At 34.5% G+C, this 23018-nt stretch overlaps 1 protein-coding gene across 3 annotated transcripts in view; it reads left to right on the top strand.

The window, feature by feature from the left end:
* LOC145666736 (uncharacterized) overlaps positions 1-23018 on the top strand; it is a 101166-nt gene that overhangs the window by 24610 nt on the left and 53538 nt on the right. The window lies entirely within an intron of this gene.

Raw genomic sequence — 23018 nt, 5'->3', positions numbered from 1 at the left:
CATCCTCACCCAAATTCCCTCGCCCACAATGACGCGAGGACGAGGGCGCGCGAGTGCGAGGACAAGCTTTGACAGCGAGGGCGAGGAGAAATTCCCAACATAAGGGCGAGGGTGAGCGAGGGCGATGAACAACTCCCTTCGCGAGGACGAGGGTGAACGAGGTTGAGGGCTAACTGTCACTGCGATGGTGAGGATGCGTGAGGGCGAGGATAAGTTTCGACAGCGATGGCGAGGGTGCGCGAAGGCGAGGAAAAATTCCGAACAGGAGGGCGAGCGAGGGCAATGAACAACTCCCTTCGCGAGGGCGAAGACAAGTCTTCAGCATGAGGATGAGGGCGAGCGAGGGTAATGGACAACTCCCTTCGCGAGGACGAGGGTCAACTAACACTGCGAAGGCGAGGATGTGCGAGGGCGAGGAACAATTTCCTTCGCGAGAACGAGGGAACGCGAGGGAGAAGGACAAGCTTCCTTAACAACAACTCTTTTGAATTTGTTGTTTAACCATTTTTGGAGGAATATAATATTTAAAATAACATTTGCCATGTCCCCTAGATGAAAAGTTGATGTCATAGCAAGATTATGAATTGGTCATATTCTTCCTTTCATTTAATTGGAGTAGACAATTTCTCTTGTATACTTCTACATAATTGTTAAAAATAATAATGCAAATGAATACAATATTTGCATGTTTCTCATGAAATAGCGCTATGTTTAGAAGCGAGTGTACTTCATTGTTGCCCTGCCTGTACTAGAGACTTTTTAGATAAAAAGTGCCTACACTGTCATGTTTAAAGAGTATTGGTAGACAGACAGCCAGTCACGTCATACAGCAGTAAATGACATAATCTTAAGAGCGCTATCTGAAACAATCAGTAAGGGAACCAACAGAATGCAGTAGATCAGATGGAAAAAGATTTGATGGAATGACTTTTGTTCATAGACGGCCATTTTGCACTGGGATCGCGCTCTTTCTCTCAATTGGGCTTGCGTTCACTCGGTCTCGGGCTCAGTTTCCTCAGTTCAGCTCGCGTCTAATTAAATGAATAGTTTGTATTAAGTTTCTGGATTTCTTTACGTTTCCAACTTCTGTTGTAAAAATAGATATTAAGTGATATGATACGTCCATGAACACCCGGACGGTATAGCCTCAGTGCGATTTCTTTGTATTTTTTCTCTTCTCCCACCCAAAACCAAGTTTTATATGCTCAAAGACACGCACACGCACTCATCAGGGGCGGATGCTGGGGGGCGATCGGGGCGATAGTCCCCCATTTAGAAGAGGAAACTTTCTTATTTCAAAGTTTGGAGCCCTTAAAAGTAGCAGTATGACAACCCACCCTCCCCCCAGAAGTTGGTCCTGGGTCCACTCCTGACACTCCATCACTCACTGGATTCTGAGAACTTCTAGAACTTCATTTTGTACATAAATTTACAGAATGAGACGAGAAGTGGGTCGTAAAGAATCGAGACAGTAAAGAAGTTTCCGAGAATTAAGACGAGACGAGACTTCTGTAAAATTTACGAGACGAGATGATAAACCTTATTTCTGGTCTCATCTCGTCTCATGGGCAACACTAGTTTGCACCGAAAGGTGTAAAGGAAACTCTATTCAAATTTTATCTGAACATATTCATGGTAATATTAAGCTGGAGTGGTCAATGATTTGTTCCATTTAAGGTGATCCGGAGTAAGTTATACGATGGTATGTTTAGTTTTCCTTGTTTAGGACGTATGTTAAGGAAATAATTCAGCAAATAGACTGGGAAATTGAGGATATGATCCTGGCGAAAGAGGCTCTCGCAAGGGCTTCCTCATCCTCAAATAAACTCGCCCTCAATGATATGAGGACGAGGGCGAGCGAGGGATTTTAACGTGGAATTTTGGAGCGTGGAATTTTAACTGTCCTCAACGTTTCTGTAGTCGTTTCCCTGTCGAGTCTAGTAGTTCTGCAAAGTGGTAGAAATGGGAAATAAGTCAGTAATTAAAAAAAAAGAGTGGTAGAGCGTTCATCTCTGGTGCATTGAGTCCTTGGTTCGATCCCAGCTTGCGCCTAGTGAGCTCTGTGGTGGAGAGACACCGTGTGTGTGGGTTTTCTGGGGGTTCTCCCGTTTCCTCTAATTTTCTTCATTCCACCACGTCATTCATTTCTCATAATCACCGTCTCCTTTAGCCTAGCTGGCATAATCGTGAGATGTAAAACTTAAAGATTGCATCTTTCATTTTCATCACATGGGAGCTAGAACGTGTACTTACTGAAGACACATAAATTAGTGCAGACTTAAATTAACTTTCAAATCGAAACCTTCATGCTAGTGCAAACGAATTTTACCTCTTGCTCTTAATTCTTAGTTTCTATTAGAAAGATGTTTGCGTATTTTTTCCATTGGGAGATCGTCAATTTATGGGGTAATTATTATTAGTAGTCCTCATTAATTGCTGTTTACCACAATTGTTTCCCAAGTGTGTTGGGGATCTAATGGAGCCTGAATAATAATAATAATAATAATAATAATAATAATAATAATAATAATAATAATAATAATAATAATAATAATAATAATAATAATAATAATGTAAATAACTAGTCCATTATGAACTTAATTAACGATTAGAGTGAAGTCTTTTAATAAGAAATTACATTATTTAGAACTCTAGTTAAAGAAGTAAAGCTTTTCTTTTTAAATAACGTATTTAATATGTAGTTAATTTGTTAACATGACAAGACAATGGAATATAATATCACATTAATATTAAATGCAAAACAATTAAGAATCTTGAGGTATCCTGGTTGTAAAAATCACTATCCTAGACTTCTAATTTTGTAAACTTGCCATGAAAAACATGTTTCATCCTCACGTTTAATGCCGCGTAAACTCCATGGAACCTATATGTCTAGTAGTATCAGTGACGTAACTAGAGGAGGGGCAAACGGGGCTTGTGCTCCGGGTCCCGGATTGGGAGGGCGCAAAATTGGACAAATATTTGGGCGGAGCGTTTTTGTTTGGTTGGCCAGGAGGCGCTAAGGCGAGTTCTTGCCCCGGACGACAACTAGCACCAAACATTAAAGCTACATATATTGCCACAGAACGTTTATTTCTATCATGGAATTCGTACTATTCTACACTATTCATAACTTAAATAAGTATTATTTAGTCGTGGTAGCCTCAGTAGAAGCAGACAAAGTATTCTACAGGTACCGTTAGGTACTATAATTAATATAGAAAGTACTATGCTGTGTTGGCATCGGGTTGGGTTAGGTCATTAGGGTTTGTTGACCTGTTTACGTGTATTGGAAAGTTGTTATATTTCTGTTTTTAGTTGTGATGACATGGAAAGGTCTTTTTCGAGTTTGTATGCGTGTCTTTCTATACTGGCTATTTTTAAAAATAATAATAATGGAAATTTGAATTAAATTTGTTGATACGTCATTTTGAGAGAATAAAAGATTACACGAACAATATGTGAGAGAGAGAGAATAAAAGATTACACGAACAATATGTGAGAGAGAGAGAATAAAAGATTACACGAACAATATGTGAGAGAGAGAGAATAAAAGATTACACGAACAATATGTGAGAGAGAATAAAAGATTACACGTACAATATACATTTAACGGTTTGATTTTTATGAAATTTCATAAAGTGGGAGGAAACCATTTTATTAGAAGGTAAGAACACTTATAATGTGTGATACGCACTGGGATTGAACCCGGAACCCTTAGCAACAGTGGTGAACACTGTATTGTACGGGGAATGAATATGGGACCCTTAGCACAAGAGATGAACGTTGCATTGTACGGGGAATGAATATGGGACCCTTAGCACAAGAGATGAACGCTGCATTGTACGGGGAATGAATATGAGACCATTAGCACAAGAGGTGAACGCTGTATTGTACGGGGAATGAATATGGGACTTTTAGCACCAGAGGTGAACGCTGTATTGTACGGGGAATGAATATGGGACTTTTAGCACCATTGGTGAACGCTGTATTGTACGGGAATTGAATATGGGACTTTTAGCACCAGAGATGAATGCTGTATTGTACGGGGACTGAACCCGGGACCCCCAAGCACCGACGATGTATATTGTATTGTACTGAGAATTATTGCAATTCTCACATGTAAATTGGCGAGAAAAAAAAAATATGGGAAATACGGAGTGTGTATGTATGATTTATTCATCGTTTTTATTCCTTATAGTTAACTCCATGTTTACAGCCAAGTTTGAAATACGGAGCGAGTGAATTGTTCTTCCGTCTCTTACAGAAGACTAGCTTAGAATGCCATTACTTCCGGGTCGTTGCCTCACACGCTTTCACCTTGCTCCCGATAGAACTATGACTTGTGACACGCATGTATAGAGTGTCAATGCACTTTCTAATTTTTATTTCCGCTTGTACTGGAATAACCTTAGACACTTTCTCCCTTGACCATGAGAAAACTGTCTGGCAACATACTGAAATATTTTTCCATTAACGATGATTGTCACTGCGATACTTATCGGCAGTGATGAAGAAGACAGATAGAAATTTTATGTTTCTTCCTCCTTTTAGAAGATGTTTTGGGACAAACACGTAAATGTATTTTTGTGGCAATATCTGATTTTGGCAGAATATCTAATATCTGATGAACATGTAAGCATTTTTCCTTAATTAGATGAAAACCGTACATAGACTGTCCTGAATGTTGATCGATCGATACCCTGTCTGAATGAGATTTCTCCAGCGGTTGACGAACTTGAAAATAAGAAATTTTTAGATTTCTCGCTGTGGCAATGAATAAACAATGTTAGCGGACCTTATTTATTTATTTATAATTAATGAAATCGGGTTGAAAACCCTGTGAAAACATGATGCTTGGGGGGAGGGACATAATGAAATCCTTATATATATATATAGTATTGAAATAAAGTTTGTTATTATTGTTTTTACACAGTTCCATAGTGTGTGTGTGTTGAACTTTTTCGTCAGTGATTTTAACAGAGCGAAGTTTGATTTTTTAAGGTGAGAACTTTTTAAATGTCATGTATTATTCACTTCATTATAATTAAGTAAATAATACACGATTTGCTTCTGAGAAACATTATCGGTGGAATAAACCTACGACCATTTTTTTTTGTAATCATGCAAGAGGATAAGCTTTGCGATATACTGAAAACGCTTGAAATGTAATTGCGATTTTCGATTACTAAAGTTATTATTATTATTATTATTATTATTATTATTATTGCATTCTTTTATGCTTGGTACACAAGCTCAGAGCAGCTACGCTGCGAAACTTACAAAATTTTTCTTATTTTTTACCGATTGCTTCTTTTTATTGGTTCGTGTTATTTAAAATAACACTCGTTTTTAAAATAAGAAGCTAATAGCAGCTACGCTGTAAACTTGTAAAATAAATCGTTTGTTACACAAGCTCGTTTTTTAAATATTTTATTGGATCATTTGCTTTTTTTGTTCAATCACTTCATATTTTTACGGATCGTATGTTATACATACTCTGAACAAATTTATTTGTGAACGTTTTAAAATTGGTGTTATTTATTGGGTCGTTTGCGAAGCAAGCTCAGAACACTTGTAGAGTTTTATTTGCTTAATTATAGGATGCTTAATTACAATATGTTTGATTCATTTGTTACGATTTTTTAACTGTTATACCGATCACTTTAAATCAGTTATACCTAATATATATATATATGTACGTTGTACAGATGGGACTTGAACTGTTTAAGTAAGCTCATTTGCCAATAGATGGCATACTACTACGCTTTGGTAATATAGCTGATAATCTTTTTAGGAACGCAAATGTTTGAACTAAGACTAGTATTTGCAGAAAGAAAGAAATGTTTTAGTTTTGGGGGGAGCGCTTTTCCCCATAACATTATTGTGTTTTAATAGTAAATATTACTGAATGTTAGTTATTTGCGTGGATGGTAGTTACATAACGCATAGAATAGCTTTAATGTCAAGAAAGAAAATTTTACGGAACCCCCTAAATACATTGGTTATTGAACACTGTCTTTTGACTTGAAAACCTGTTGTGTATCCGCGAAGCAAAATGAAATGATGTACTCCTATTTGTACCATGATCCTCAATGAAGGGGGCTTTGCCTGCCAAATAGATTGCCTAAATTTTAACAGTATTATCTTATAGCAAAAAAGAGAATTATGTATGACTATTTGTAGTATATTTTACAAGTAACGGGGGCCCTTCCCCCCCATTAGTTATGGGTTCCTCTAGATTTTAGGAGTATTGTATTACAAGGAAGCGAATTGAAATTATGTATGGGTATTCCTATTTCTACCATGTCCCTCAACGAGGGGCTTTTGCCTGCAAGATAGATTGCCTAGATTTACCAGTATTATCTTATAGCAAAAGAGAATTACGTACGAGTATTGTAACACATAGCTATAACTGTCGGAGGCCCTACCCCTTAGTTACGGGTTCTTCTAGATTTAAACAGTATTGTATTACAAGGAAATTATGTATGCCTATTGTAGTATAACCGTATAATTGGAGGGCGACATTCCACCCATTAGTTATAGGTGCCCCATAGATTTAAACAGTATTGTATTACAAGGAAATTATGTATGCCTATTGTAGTATAACCGTATAATTGGCGGGCGACATTCCCCCCATTAGTTATAGGTGCCCCATAGATTTAAACAGTATTGTATTACAAGGAAATTATGTATGCCTATTGTAGTATAACCGTATAATTGGCGGGCGACATTCCCCCCCATTAGTTATAGGTCCCCCCATAGATTTAAACAGTACTGTATTACAAGGAAATTATGTAGTCCTATTTGTAGTATAACTGGAGGGTCCCAGTCACAGGATTATTTAGAAATTTTTGAGTCCCCACGGTTATCCCGGTTTTTTATATTGCTTCGCTTTACAAAGAAAGCTCTTAAAAGTATATAGGAAGTGGGAGGAAACCCACGCACACTGTGTTTGTCCACCACAAACTTACTTGACCAACCAGAGGTGAACGCTTTACCACTGAGCCACCGCGGCCCCCAGGCTTACTTAGATTTTTTAACAGTATTATATTATAGCAAAAGGAAAATCACGTAGCTATAACTGGCGGGACCCATTAGTTATAGGCGACCCTAGATTTTAACAGTATTATAGCAAAAAGAGAATTATGTGTTTTACCATATACATTGACATGTGTTAAAGTTCCCCATTAGTTAATTCCTACAATTGCGGGTTTTTTTTTCTGAATAGGTAATAACATAATGATGATAATTATGTTCAACTGAAGGGTCCCCCTTAGGGATTTGTAATATAATGAACGTATGGTGGTTTACTGATAGAACAAGAATCAACTATGCCCTCACAAATTATGTTTTATTAACAGAACACAACTGCAAGAAGGGTACTTATTTAATGCTATCAGTAGTATTTAATGGCTAAAAAGAAATATATATCATACTTTACCTTTAAAATATAAATATATATTCAGGACTAATAACAAATACGTCAACACGGCACACGGCTTAAACTAAACTAAAGTTAATTTAAAAGTTCTCCGACAGATGTCACTGTTAGTGGTGGGAGGGGGGGGGAGAACACTTGATAGAACATGATATAACATGTGTTTGATGTGTACGATTATCATTTTTTCTTACGTCGGCGTGCGTTAAAGATCACAGAGAAAGCTTTCCTGATTATTAAACCTATTTTAATAGTATTAAATAAAGTATACAGGATTACCAGTATATTTATTGAGACCTGTTTTATTACAGATATTGAAGCTGTGCTAAGCGTTGTGGTGCTAGCAATTAATTAAAAAAAGTACCGACTATCCCAGCTGAGATTTCTTCTTTTTCTTTTTGTGGATTGTGAACGGAGAACTAAACCTTGAAACGTATGTATTTCTTATGGTTATTATGATTTTTTTTTTTTAAAAAAAAGAAAGAAATTATATAGTTTTTAATTGTACTTGATTGTATTTAACCAATATTAATGAACAAAGAGAGACTATCTCTCTCTCTCTCTCTCTCTCTCTCTCTGTGTGTGTGTGTGTGTGTGTGTGTGTGTCTGTGTGTGTGTGTGTGTGTGTGTGTGTGTGTGTGTGTGTGTGGATATTTTTTTTAATAGAATAGTTTATAATTCAATATAGGTGAATATATTTACTGATTTTTCATAAAGTAACTTGATTGATTTCTATTTACATATCAATAATTAACTAAAGATGATCATTTTTTTCTTTTTTATATGATATTATCATGTGAGCGTTGCTTAAAAGATGTATTTATTTGATCTTTTTTTTATTAAAGTGGTGTTGATTACTCAAAATAGTTTTTTTCTTTGTTTTTATTTTTAGATGGATTTCTTTTGCCCAACCGAAGAATTTAACATGATTGATGAGATCTACCTGCAAGAGGTCTTGCGCGGTCTCAACGAGTACCCTAGGGTTTTTAGTACGTGGAAAGCCATCATGGAATTAAGCAGACTTGGCCATAGGGGAACCGTGAGATGCGAAGCCATATTGCGGACCCTTCGTGTCTTTGAAGGTAATGATATATTACTTCTCCAGCACTGTGTAAGCAGTGCTGACGTACTGGATTTGTTTGTGTACGGTTTTTTCCGTAGTAAAGAATCATATGAATTGGCTCTAGATAAAGTTATGTATTTATTAGCTTGTGGGGAAGGTCAGGTAGATAGGATAAATGATACAGAGTTATCTGAGTTTTTTGATTTTGGCTCGCGATTTGTTTTGGAACCATGCTTAATCCCATCTGAAAATAATAATAATAATGCCATAGTCATGACCCCTCAAGAAACTCATAACTTGAGTCCTAATAATTTATATTTGTTATCAAATGAAGATTTAGCTTTCCTAAATGATAAAGCAGATGGGATTGGCAATTTAAATTCCGTTGAATTACCAATTGAAGAAGAAATGAGGAGATTGGTTGAAAATGCGGACAATGCTGTGGTTATACCCACGCAACAGGTCCAGGGAGAAAATCCTGTATACAACCCAGCTCAATATTGTGTACAGGATAATCATGATTATGGGAACCAATTGATTTTTTCTCCTCAGCCTGGCCCGTCATCTGCTAGTGTCCCACCAATGGTTGGACATGGCAACATAAATAAGAATAGTGCAAGTAGTACTACTGGTAGTCATAATAGTGGTAGTACAAGTGGTAGTAGTAGTGATAATAATAATGGCGGGGATAATCAAAGAAATAGTAATTTCGAAGTTGTAAGACAAACCAGACAAAGGTTTCGTAAGTTTCATCTTACGGGCCATGAAATTGTCGTCAGACCTGTGGGTGATGAAAGGAATATTAATAACCCAGAGGCCTATATCGAGAGTTTAATCGATTTTGCATTGGAACATGTGATCTCCAATGCACGCCCCATGGACTACATTGGTTTATACGTTGAAAGTAGTAATAGTACTAATAACAAACCAGTGTATGTCCCGTTTAGAAGAAAGGACAATTTCACTGCTAGAACAGTCCTCACTTCAATCGAACGAGTACTAAATTCGAATGAAGTGTTCCTTTTAGGGGAAGAAGTATTGTTTCGATTCCATATAGCAGAGAATTTGCACGGACAAGGAAGACCTAATGCAATGAGTGCTGTCCGAAAATACTGCAAATACCAAGATTACTTGGAAAAGCGATTAATTCGCATTGAAAATAAAAATATGTACTGCCTCCCCATGGCCATAATATATGGAATAACAAAACATACCGCAAATAGTAAAGTTTTGTATAATTTAAAAACAAGAGATTATAATAAGTGGCTTTTTAAAGCACAAGTTCTCTGCGAAATGGCAGGAGTTAACGTTCAAAGTAAGCAAGGTTGTGACATCTCTGATTTGGACCTCTTTCAAGCATATTTGAAAGGGGAATATCAAATCGTTGTTTATGAGGAGGTTGAAAAGAATAATCGGGAATATATAGTACTTTACCCGGGAGAACACGCAGAAAATAAGATTTTTATTCTATATCAAAGAGGTAACACTATTGGTCATTTCGAACCCATTCGTAATATTACAAGTTTTCTTAGCAAACGGAAGTATTGTTATTATTGTTTGGAAGGTTATGATGAAAGATATCATGCACACAAGTGTAAAACTCGTTGTACTTTTTGCGAACATACTCACGAACGGGACGATACTGCAAACAGAATTAAATGTAATGCATGCAATAGAGAGTTTGCTGAGGGTATTTGTTTTGACAGCCATCTGACATGTAATAAAGCGGCTAAATCCGTATGTGATAATGTAAAGCTCTGCATCGATTGTGGTATCATCTTTGATAAGAGGGGGCGAAAATCTGAACACATGTGTGGTGAACATTTTTGTTCAACATGCCGCGCGTATGTTGATACAAATCATACATGTTTTGTTCAGAGACAGCAACCTGTTCATACGAAAAGGTTTATGTACATTACCTATGATGTAGAGACGATGTTAAAGGCGCCGAATGAGCGCGGTGAAAGGGAACATGAAGTTGTATTGGTGTGTTGTCATCATGTATGTCACGTCTGTATACGAAAAGGTATCGATGAGCCTTGTAAAACGTGCGGTGACAATATTGGAAATCGTTCGTTTTCTTTTAAGACAATGACGGATTTTATTAACCACGTGTTAGTAGAACGTCCTGTCTTTCAGAAAATCCTGGTGATCGCACATAACGCATCGAGATACGATGGTCTCTTCTGTCTTAGAACTCTAATAGATGACCAGCATATTGTACCTAGTGTTCTTATTCAGGGTCAAAAGATTTTTAATATTAACATAGGTAACCGTATCTTTTTTCGCGACTTTTTCCTCTATATTGGTGCTAAATTATCCAAATTACCGAAAACGTTAGGCCTTAGTCAAAATTTAAAGAAGGGAGATTTCCCATATTTGTTTAATACTGAAGAAAATCAAAATTATGTCGGTCCCTACCCTCCGCTTAAGTACTATGACCCTGAGGGACGAAGCACAGAAGAAAGAAAACAATTGGAAGCCTGGCACCAAGAACGTGCGGAAAGTGGCGAGGAGTTTAACCTGCAGAAGGATATGTTGGCTTATTGTAAAAATGATGTTAGAATTCTAACAGAAGCGGTCATCAAGTTTAGCGATATTATTGAAGAGAAAACGGAGGGTTTGCAATGTTTCATAACATCATCAACCATTGCAAGTCTTGCAATGCGTACATATCGTACCTTGCACTTACCGGAAAATACTATTCCTATCATTCCCGCGTTGGGATTTCATCATAAGACCAAGTATAGTACAAAAGCTATGCAATGGCTTATGTATATGGAAGACCAATTAGGGATAGAAATCCAGCATGCTAGGAGAGGTGGGGAAAAGTATATTGGTAGGTACAAGGTCGATGGATGGCACGAAGGACTCAACGCTGCCTTCGAGTATTACGGATGTTTTTTCCATGCCTGCCGCCATTGTTTTCCCTTTAACCGTGACGCGGTTTTGCACGATGCACAAGATTCGTACAATACGATGGAAAAACGATATGAGCAAACCATGCGCCGCCGTAAGTACCTGAAAAGTATAGGTGTAAACCTATATGAAATATGGGAATGTTCTTGGGATAATAAGATAAAGACGGACAAGGAAGTGCAAAAGTTTGTTAAAGAACGTTGTACTAATCTACCTGATTTTCTTATTCCTAAGAACTGTTACAACGGTGGTCGCACGGAGGTCTTTCGTTCTTACGTCAATTGTACGAGTAATGAGCGTATATCTTATGCCGATGTAACGAGCCTTTACCCTTGGGTAATGGCACGTAAACCTATGCCGGTTAAATCACCTAAGATTCACACGGGACCGGACTTTCCAGATGTGGAAAGTATTCACGGTGTAGTCAAATGCACAATTGTCCCTGCAAAGGACCTCTATTTTCCGATCTTACCATACGTTGCGGGAGGTCGATTACTTTTCGGCCTTTGCCGCACATGTATGGAAGAAGAAAACACTAATGAATGTACTCATAGTGATGCTGAGTGTGCTCTCACAGGAACATTTTGCACTCCAGAGTTACACCTTGCTCTTAAAAAAGGTTACAAAATAATCGATATACATGAGATATGGGAATTTGAACTCTTAGATCCTGAAGAGGGGAATTCAGGTGGACTGTTCGGGAGCTATGTGAATTCCTTCCTTCAGATGAAGCAGGAAGCCTCTGGTTTTCCTGCTTACTGTACCACTGAAGAAGACAAACATAAATATATCGAAGAATATTATGCACATGAAGGCATACGATTAAATTATGATAATATTAGGACGAACCCTGGATTGAGGCAATGTGCGAAACTATACCTCAATTCATTGTATGGAAAGTGGGGGCAACGCACAGATATGACACAGAGTATAATTGTTAGTGATGAGGTCACATTTCTTAGGTATTTAACTACGGCAAGGTATGAAATTCAAAGTGTGGTACCAATTGATGATGACCATCTCATTGTCACATACAGAGACATTGAAAACGAAAACGTTCCGTTAGCGTTTTCTAATGTGATACTAGCCGCATTTATTACTTCGTGGGCTAGACTTAGACTTTACGAACTACTGACGACTGTAGGACCTGACAGAGCAATTTACTGTGACACTGACAGTATCATGTATCTACAGAAAAAAGATGAGGAACCCTTGTTACCGCTCGGAAACTATTTGGGTGATCTTACAAATGAAATTCCTGAAGGTTGGGAGTTTACAACCTTTATAGGTCTTGGCTGTAAAAACTACGCCATGCGGCTAACAAATGCCCAAGGGGATGTTCGCGATATATTCAAAATTAGGGGGATAACACTAAACGATAGAACCTCTCAAAAAATTAACTTTGAGAGTTTCTATAAATTAGTGTCTGGACAATTAGAGTCCACAGTAATAGAGAACCCAAACAGTATCGTTCGTAGACCGGGGTTCCGTATCTTTAGCTGTAGAGAAACAAAGACACACCGTGAGGTCAACAAAAAACGAAAACGTATTGACGAACCTGACGTAACTGACGATGAACCAATACAAAAACGTGCAAGTGTACCTTACGGTTATAGACCCACGAATGAATGAATGTGAGTTGTATGAATGTCTCTTTTTTTTTTTTTAAACCTGCTCGTATGCACAGCATAACCGTTCTTAAAAATATTTAATTTATTCGTAATTTATTTTAATTTATTCATAATTTATTTTTTTTTTCATTTCAAGCTTTAATTTTATATACCAGTGATTTTTTTTCATTTCAAGTTTTAATTTTATATCCCAGTGATTTTTTATCCGTTTCATTAGTATGTATACTCCGAACAATCAACGATTGTGAAAATATTAAAATTCACATGTTTGAAAATATGTAAATGTATGAGTGTGAGTGTGTATATAAAGCAAAGTCTCTATTGTATGCATTCATTTGATTACAAGATGTTAAAGTTTCAACATCCCTCTACTATTTTAATTGCTGGTCCTTCAAGGGCTGGTAAAACTTGTTTTGTAAATCGTTTACTTAATGAATGTGATCAAATGTTTAGTATAAAATTTAATGATATTGTTTGGTGTTATGGTGCAGTAATACCAAAATTAGATGCAAATGCAAAAATACGTTTTGTAGAGGGAATACCTGACATGAATAATTTTGAAATTAAAGAAAATTCATTATTAATACTTGATGATTTAATGTCGGAAACTAATGGCGATGTTGCTAATTTATTTACAAAGTATGCACATCATAAAAAGTTAACTGTAATATTTATTATTCAAAATTTATTTCCAAAAGGAAAACATGCACGTGATATTAGTTTAAATGCACATTATATAATAGTATTTAAAAATCCACGTGATAAATTACAAATACAATATTTAGCAAGGCAAATTATGCCTCGGTATAGTAAAGAAGTCGTGAGTGTGTTCGAAGAGGTAACACGGGAGCCTCACACTTATTTATTATTTGACTTGACACAAAAAACAAACGATGCATTGCGAATACGTACAAATATTTTTCCGAATGAAATCATGCATGTGTACGCTAACGTAAAAGACATGCATACAGAAATTTTTGTTTAGTCGACATCAAGATGTTGAAGGTGAAACAACACTACAGCACGCTCCGTGCTCTGTGCAAATGCAAAAATGCAAAACGAAAACAAATTTTACAAAATGCTTCAGGGGATTTAATAAGAACAATATCTCAAGTAGCTAAAAACACAATAAAAGGAAACATTCCTTTAAATTCTCGTCAGAAGCAACGTTTACGTAGACATAAAAAGATCTTACGTGCTCTATCTCAGCAGCGTACTGCATTAAATAAAAAGAAGAAGTTGTTACTACAAAAAGGTGGTGCGCTTTTACCGTTAATCTTGGGACCACTTCTTGCAGCAGTAGGAAGTAGTATTTTCAGTCGTTAAATATGTCAGAATTACGTAAAATGATTTTAGTTCCTGAAAATGCTGTACATGAAATTCAATCAAATCTTAAATCCATAGATTCACATCAGTCACGTTTAGATGAAGAAATGAATAATATCTTAAAACGTCGTGATCTTAGTGTACAACAAAAGTGGAAATTATATCAACAAGCTTTGCATCGTTATTTACAGTATACATCTTCTTCTTCACATAAGCCTATTACTTTACCTATCATTCAAGAAGAAGAAGAAGAAAAATTATCATCAAGTTCCAAACAAGATAGCAATACTTCTATTTTACCATTTGTATCAGACATTTTACAATCAGTACCGAAAACACTTCGTAGGAAAACAGATCTATTATTAAAACAGTTGACAAGTTCTGATAAAATTCAGTGGGATAAGTCTGGCATTGTACGTATTCAAGGAAAAACAATACCAGGTTCAAATATTATAGATTTAGTAAATGATGTTGTTCGTACAAGAAAATATTCAAGAAATCCTTTAGGTATTCATGAATTTAAAAATTTATTAGAAGATCTTAATGTTCCTAAAGAATTTATTGGTACACCTATTAGCACACCAGCATCAAAAGTAAATAGTAGTAGTAGTAGTAGTAGTAGACAACGTATTCGTAAAGTAAGAAAATCTACTAGTCCTGCAGTAGTTGCTAATTTATTTAAACAGTGGAAAGAATATAGTATGTAAAAATGACAAAATTATCAAAAATATATTATGATTATTCAAATCCTGATTCTTTATCAAGTATACAAACATTACAACGCAAAACAAAGTTATCTAAAAAGAAAATTAAAAATTGGTTAGCTTCTCAAGATGCTTATACATTACATGCACCAGCTCGTAAAGTTTTTGAACGTAAAAAGTATTATGTTAGTGCACCAAATGAAACATTACAAATGGATTTAGCAGATATGCAAAATATTGCAAAGTATAATAATAATTATAAATATATATTATGTTGTATTGATATTTTTTCACGTTATGCATATTGTGTTCCGTTAAAAACAAAGAAAGGCCCTGAAATGGTAAAAGCAATAACAAAAATTTTTAAAAATTTCAAGTTACCCGTGTTTAACGTACAAACAGATTTAGGCGGTGAATTTTATAATCGTCATGTAAAACAATTGTTTAAAGAATATAAAATTAATCATTATAGTGTTCATTCCGAAATTAAATGCGCGTTAGCAGAACGTTTTATACGGACATTAAAAGAAAGATTGTATCGTTATTTTACTGCAAAGAATACTTATCGTTATATTAATGTATTAGATCAAATTGTAAAAAATTATAATCATTCATACCATTCAAGTATTAAAATGGCACCTGCACAAGTAAATGATTCCAATGTAAATCAAGTGTGGGAGACATTATACGGAAATAAAAATAATAAAAAGAATATAACATGTAAATTTAATGAGGGTGATTATGTACGTGTTAGTAAGTATAAACATGTATTAGAAAAAGGATATTTACCTAAATGGTCACAAGAAATATTTATTGTTGACAAATGTATTAAGTCAGATCCTGTCACTTACAAATTAAAAGATTGGAACGGTGAAGAAATTAAAGGAATATTTTATGCACAAGAATTACAAAAAGTAATTATAAATTCAAAGAAAACATATCTCATTGAAAAAGTATTAAAACGTAAAAAAGGGTGGATGTATGTAAAATGGTTAGGATATCCATCAAGTATGAATTCGTGGATTAGATCAGATTCTATTCAGTCTGCAAAATGAATTCGAACTTTACACACGACTTTTACGTTACTCTTCCTTCAAATGCAAGTAGCAATCTTTTTGATAATAATACCACATCATCATTTCGAGTTAAATTGGCACAACCTATTGATTTAAGTGATGGGGAATGGGGTGTTGCATTAACACAAATTAATATTCCGTGGAGTTTTTACAATGTTGGTGAAAATGAAGAAATTATAATTACTAATGTTATCGATGATAAAGTTGAACGCTACCATGTTCCAATAACACCGGGATATTATTCATCAATTGAATCAATTCTACAATTAATTCCTGAAAATGTTCGTATGTTACACTATTTACAAAATAAAAATCAAATTGTTATTAAACATTCTTTAAAATTAGAAGATCAATGTATGATTGGTGTTACACCAGGATTACAACATATTTTTGGATTTATTAATGAAAATACGATTGATGTTAAAAATGTTATATACACAAAAGTTAAAAATGTTGAATTAATATTAGCACGTGGAAAATTTCCATGTGATTTAGATTATAATATTCCCAATACAATTAATGTTTGCATTGATATTGTAAAACAACAACAAAATATAGGTCCATTAGTTCGAAAACTTAGTGCATATAATGTACAACACGGTCATGTAAAATCTTTTGTATTTCACACACCACATTATGTTAAAGTTGAAAAGAAATATTTTGATACAATAGAAGTAAACTTAAAAGATGAACACGGGTTAAAATTACCATTTCGTTTTGGAACTTCAAACCTAACACTTCACTTTAAACGAAAATGATTTCTGAAAGTATTGATGATAGTTTTTACATTACATTAGTTTCAAATGCTAGTGCTGATGTATATCCTACAAATAGTCCAACACATTTTATTAATCAATTAAAAAATAATATTCGTTTATCAGAATCCGATTGGTATGTAGGATTAAGTGAAGTACATATTCCATTAACATGTTATAATGTTACCGCGGGTGAAAACGTTGTATGGTACAAATTTAAAAATGCAGAACCTATGAAAAGTAAAATTCTTGTTGGATATTATCCATCCATTCATCATTTACTAGAAGAATTAAACGCAATATCGAATTTTATAAAATTTAGTTTTTCAAATGTTGTACATGTTGAATGTGATGAACATGTAGAATCAGTTACATTGTCGCCTACATTAGCTTTACAATTAGGTTTTTCTGAAAAATCAGATCTTGTAAAAGAATCTCACGGATTTAAACAACCATACATAGATATCGGATATCCACATCAAATTTTTATTTATACAGATATTATACAATATCAATTTTTAGGTGATACAAAAGCACCATTATTACGTATAGCAACAATCTCTGATATTAAATATGGAAAAGTTCAAACAATTACATTTGAAGATATTCATTATATGCCACTTGCAAAATTTTGTTTTAACACTATTGAAATACTATTAAAAGATCATGCAGGGCGAAATTTGCCATTTCGTTCTGGGACACTGACCGTAACACTACATTTTAAACGCTCTCCGGCATCTTCTAAATAATAATAATAATAATAAAATGAGAGCAAGACGTGTTACTTATCATCGTGGGCGCGGAATACCATATTTTTCAGGACCTGTATATCAAAGGGGACATGGTATAGGTAGTTTCTTTAAAGGATTATTCCGTTTTGCTTTACCATTTCTTAAACAAGGTGCAAAAACTGTAGGACGTCAAGCATTACAAACCGGTATGCAAGTTGCGGGTGATGTATTAGAAAATCGACCATTTAAAGAATCGGTTCGTGCACGTGTAAAAGAAGCTGGTAATAGTTTAAAGACAAAAGCAATTAATAAAGTTGGACAGTTGCTAACTGGTAACGGCAAGAGACGGTCACGCAAGAGGAAAGCTCCTGCAATTGTAAAGTTTGGACCACCAACAAAACGTAAACATATACAGGACATCTTTTCATAATGGCGTTCCTAAATTCAAATAGTTTTGAATGTTGTACCAATGAATTTGATTTCTTTTCTATACCAATGACACAAACAGCTATTGAAGCAACTACAAATGCTGAATATCGTCCTATTTCTACATTAACCTCAGAAGGACCTATTGAATTTGTTATTCCGGGAGAAACAGGTGAATTTATTCATCCTGCATATCTATATCTTTATGTACGTTGTAAAATTACTAAAGCTGATGGTACAACTTTAGCTAACGATGATGTTGTCGCACCCGTAAATAATTTCTTACATTCTTTATTTAGTCAAATTGATATTTCGTTAAATGATAAATTAATTAGTTCTTCATCAGGATCTTATCCTTATCGTGCATACATTGAAACATTATTAAATTATTCTCATGATGCTTCTCAAACACATTTAGCATGTGCCATGTGGCATAAAGATACTGCAAAAAATTTTAATAAATTAGATAATACAAATGCTGGTTTTCAAAAACGTGCTAATAAGGTGAAAAATAGTAAATCTTTTGAAATGTATGGTCGTCTTCATACGGATATTGTAAGTTTAGATCGTATGCTTCCTAACAAAGTAAGTTTGCGTGTAAAACTACATCGTAGTAAAGATAATTTTTGCTTAATGTCTGCTGAAAATACAAGTTATAAAGTTGCACTTGAGGAAATTATTCTTCATGTACGACGTATTGATGTAGCTGCAGATTTAGCTATGCAATTAAATACACGAATGGGTTCGGAAACAGCCAAGTTACCTCTGACGAGAGTGGAAACAAGATCTTATACTATACCTGCACAAGTAAAGTCTTACAGCCTTGATAATCTTTTCCTGGGTAATGTTCCTAAAGGCCTGATTATTGGTTTCATCTCCAACACAGCCTTCAATGGGAAATCACATCTTAATCCCTTTGAATTTCGAAACTTTAACGTTAACAAACTGCAATTACAAGTCGGTTCAAAATCATTTCCTCCCAACCCCCTCACACCTGATTTTAATAATAATTTATACCTTCTAAGTTACTATACTTTGATTTCAGGTACTGGTATATATTATCAAAATTATTCACATACTGTTACTCTTGATGAGTATCCAAACGGATATGCTCTGTATGCATTTATTCTATCTCCAACAGGAACTTTAGACGATAACACGTGGGATGTAGTACGCGATTCCCCTGTAAATTTAAAAGTATCATTTTCAGAAACTTTAACTGAACCTGTTACATGCATTGTGTACGCACAATTCGATTCTTTAGCACAAATAGACAAAGACAGAAATATTTATACTGATAACACCTTCTAATTTATTTAGTTGAGTACAATGCGGGTTGTTGTTCACTTCTCGGCGTATCATGATAACGAAGATGAGTTTATTATAAAAGAGCTAGCCATTGTAAATCCTGACGTTCCCTTTTTTCAAAATTGGGTTTTTAAACCACCATTTCCTTTAAATAACTTATCTGAGCCAATCATAAGCACAAACAAATATCTAGGTGAGAATGTGTATGGCATTACCTGGCACGAAGGGGATGTAGAATATTCACATCTTAAGGAAATTCTTCAAACATATTGTTCAAATACTACAACCATATACACATACGGAATAAATAGAAAGTGTTTTCTTCAAGAAATTCTTCAAAGAGAAGTTACAAATTTGGAAGAAATAAACTGTCCAAAGTATACTGCATTAAGTTTTCACGTTCATCGGTGTGCACATAATAAGCATCGTTTCGGACAATATAGATGTACTGTTCATGAAGCATTACTGTATAGTGAATATGTGAAAGTGTATGATTATGTGTTACATGTGAATAACAGTGATAATTACATACCTACTACAATTAAAAATAATCTTTATCATGTATAGTGATGAATTATTAAAAGTGTTACTAACTGATAAAGTAACTGGTGCAAGTGTTACTGGAATTTACCCTATTGACAAACTTCCTGTAACGGTAAAACCTCCTGCGGCACTTGTGATTAATCTTGATACATCTGATTCTGCTGGTTCCCACTGGGTTGCAGTGTACATCAATAAGAAAAAACATGGATACTACTTTGATAGTCTTGCTATGGACATTCCCAAGGAAATAAAAAACTTTTTGTCGAAAAATACTAAAATGTACTTTACAAATATTCAACAATATCAACATGATAATTCTGTGTTATGTGGTTATTTTGTCTTATATTTTCTGCATCATATTATTCGCACTCAATCATTTGAAAAGTGTTTAAAATTGTTTAACAAGAAAATTTTGAAAAAGAATGATGCTATTGTTTATAAACATGTAAACAAATTTTTAAAAAGAAAACACAAATAATTTTTTTTTATTTTTTTTTTTATTTTTTTTTTAATTTACATTTTTAATTTACAATAAATTTTTTAAACTTACACCCATGCATTTTATTTACAATTCCTCATTACAATCTTGATAATGCATTAGTTAATGCTGTTGATCTTTCATATTTCCACCAATAATTCAACTGTTGTGCATTACGATATGCACATCCTGATTTCTTTACAATACTTGTGTGAAAAGAACAATATTCATTAAATGTATTTCCACATAATTCATTTAATGAAGGACAATGTTTTGTTTCTAAATCAATGACATTATCTAATGCAAATATTCTTTTAATCCAAAGAGATTTCTCTAAACCTTTACAATAAAAGGTTGAATTCTTTGCGCATAATTGATATACAAGGTTTCGTATGCATGATACAGTATATCCAGTTTTGCTATCCCATTTCAATCCATGCAAATTTAATGTTAACCAGTCAATTTGTTTTTGACATCCTAGTGATAATAAATTATATTCAACTGGTGATTTTACCAAGCAATGGAAATTTACTGTATCATCGCATGCAGTTAAACAAAACTCACGAATAATAAATTCGTTATCAGACATTTTAAAACCTTGAATATCAATAATATACTGATTTACACATGGTGAAATTTCATTTGTATGAAAAATAAAAAACGGAATTATCTGTCCAACAAATTCTGTATTTTGTAAAAGATCACAAGTTTTTTGCATAAAGCATCGAAATGAGATTTCACTATGTTCTTGTTCAAACACTTCAAAGAGTTCACTAAGAGTTTTGTCAAGAGATAAATACTTCACTGCAAATGATCCAGTATTATGAAAATGTCTACATTCATAAGGAAGATGTAACATGCATTCCACGCATTCCATTGGATTATTGTTGTGTAAGTATACTTTTATAGTTTTTAATACACAGTTCACATTAATGTTTTCACCATTACATAACACACATGAGACACTAGCACTATTCGAATACATTTTTTCAATCTGAAATATTCGCTTTCCGTTTGTCTTTTCTTATGAAGATCTCTAGTAATTCCGGTAAATAGTCTGTATCACTTAATAATTCCACATAGGCGTCATAAAATTTTTCTCTTGTTAATAGTCCGATAATATGCGTGTTTGCGTACAAATAAAACACATCATCTTCAACACTAGGACTTGCTATAATACTCCAAGCACGGATTTCCAATAATTCTGGACGCGTCGTCATACAATCATGATCAAAATCATGATTAGATCCTGTCGTACATCCCTCACATATTAGTGTTTCATTAAAATTCCATTTTTCAATAGCCTTCTTTATACATTCGCGATCCACTTTTTCACTATTACAACAACAATCTAAAGCCCAAAATCGTGATGTTCTTGATAATACAATTGGAGATGATGGCGGTGTTGATGAAACTGTTAGCGCTGGTGAATCTAATGCATCAAAATCAAATTCTTCATCTGACGATGATTCGTATATTTCTGTTTCAGCATCAGATATTGCTTCAATATTGCTATTGCAAAGATCCTTCTTCTCATACGACTGCATGATGTATCTTTATATATTTTGTCTCTTATAACCTGTATTTAAAGTATTTTCATAACCGCAAGGTAATCACGTGTTCGGCATTCCCAACATTAAAGTTATTTTTATTAGTTTGTCCCCAATTTGCAATCTTCCTTTTGTTCACCTACCGTGGCGCCAAAGTTATTTCTATCAGTCTGGCGGCATTCTGTAATGGTTACCAAACGTGTCAATGGCCTTCCTTTGTATTAAAATTCCAGTTTTAGCAAGCACACATCATCACTCCTACCCAACCGGTTTTCCAAAAGCGCGCGAAAAGTTCAGTTCATGTCTTAAGTTCATCAGCAACAGACGTACGGAAACCACGCTCTGTATATGTACCATCATAGTGTATCATACCGTACACGAAGTTTTACCACGTTCACAACATAGTTGCTTTTAGGAGTATGCTCTGGCATACGAACCAATAAAAATAAAAAGCGAAATAATGAAAAAGATATGATCCAACAAATTGAAAAGTCACGCATGAATAAATATTTCCCTCCCATCATACAGTATTCATCTCCAATAATAAGGGTCCCGGGTTCGATTCCAGTGCGTATCACACATTCTCTCTCACATATTGTTCGTGTAATCTTTTATTCTCTCTCTCTCACATATTGTTCGTGTAATCTTTTATTCTCTCTCTCTCACATATTGTTCGTGTAATCTTTTATTCTCTCTCTCTCACATATTGTTCGTGTAATCTTTTATTCTCTCTCTCTCACATATTGTTCGTGTAATCTTTTATTCTCTCTCTCTCACATATTGTTCGTGTAATCTTTTATTCTCTCTCTCTCACATATTGTTCGTGTAATCTTTTATTCTCTCAAAATGACGTATCAACAGATTTAATTCAAATTTCCATTATTATTATTTTTAAAAATAGCCAGTATAGAAAGACACGCATACAAACTCGAAAAAGACCTTTCCATGTCATCACAACTAAAAACAGAAATATAACAACTTTCCAATACACGTAAACAGGTCAACAAACCCTAATGACCTAACCCAACCCGATGCCAACACAGCATAGTACTTTCTATATTAATTAT

Source organism: Thermobia domestica, chromosome 12 (genome assembly GCF_964235325.1).
Source record: "Thermobia domestica chromosome 12, izTheDome1.hap1.1, whole genome shotgun sequence".
NCBI lineage: Eukaryota > Metazoa > Arthropoda > Insecta > Zygentoma > Lepismatidae > Thermobia > Thermobia domestica.
The sequence above is the reverse complement of the archived record's forward strand: the minus strand, read 5'-3'. Positions and strand labels throughout refer to the sequence as shown.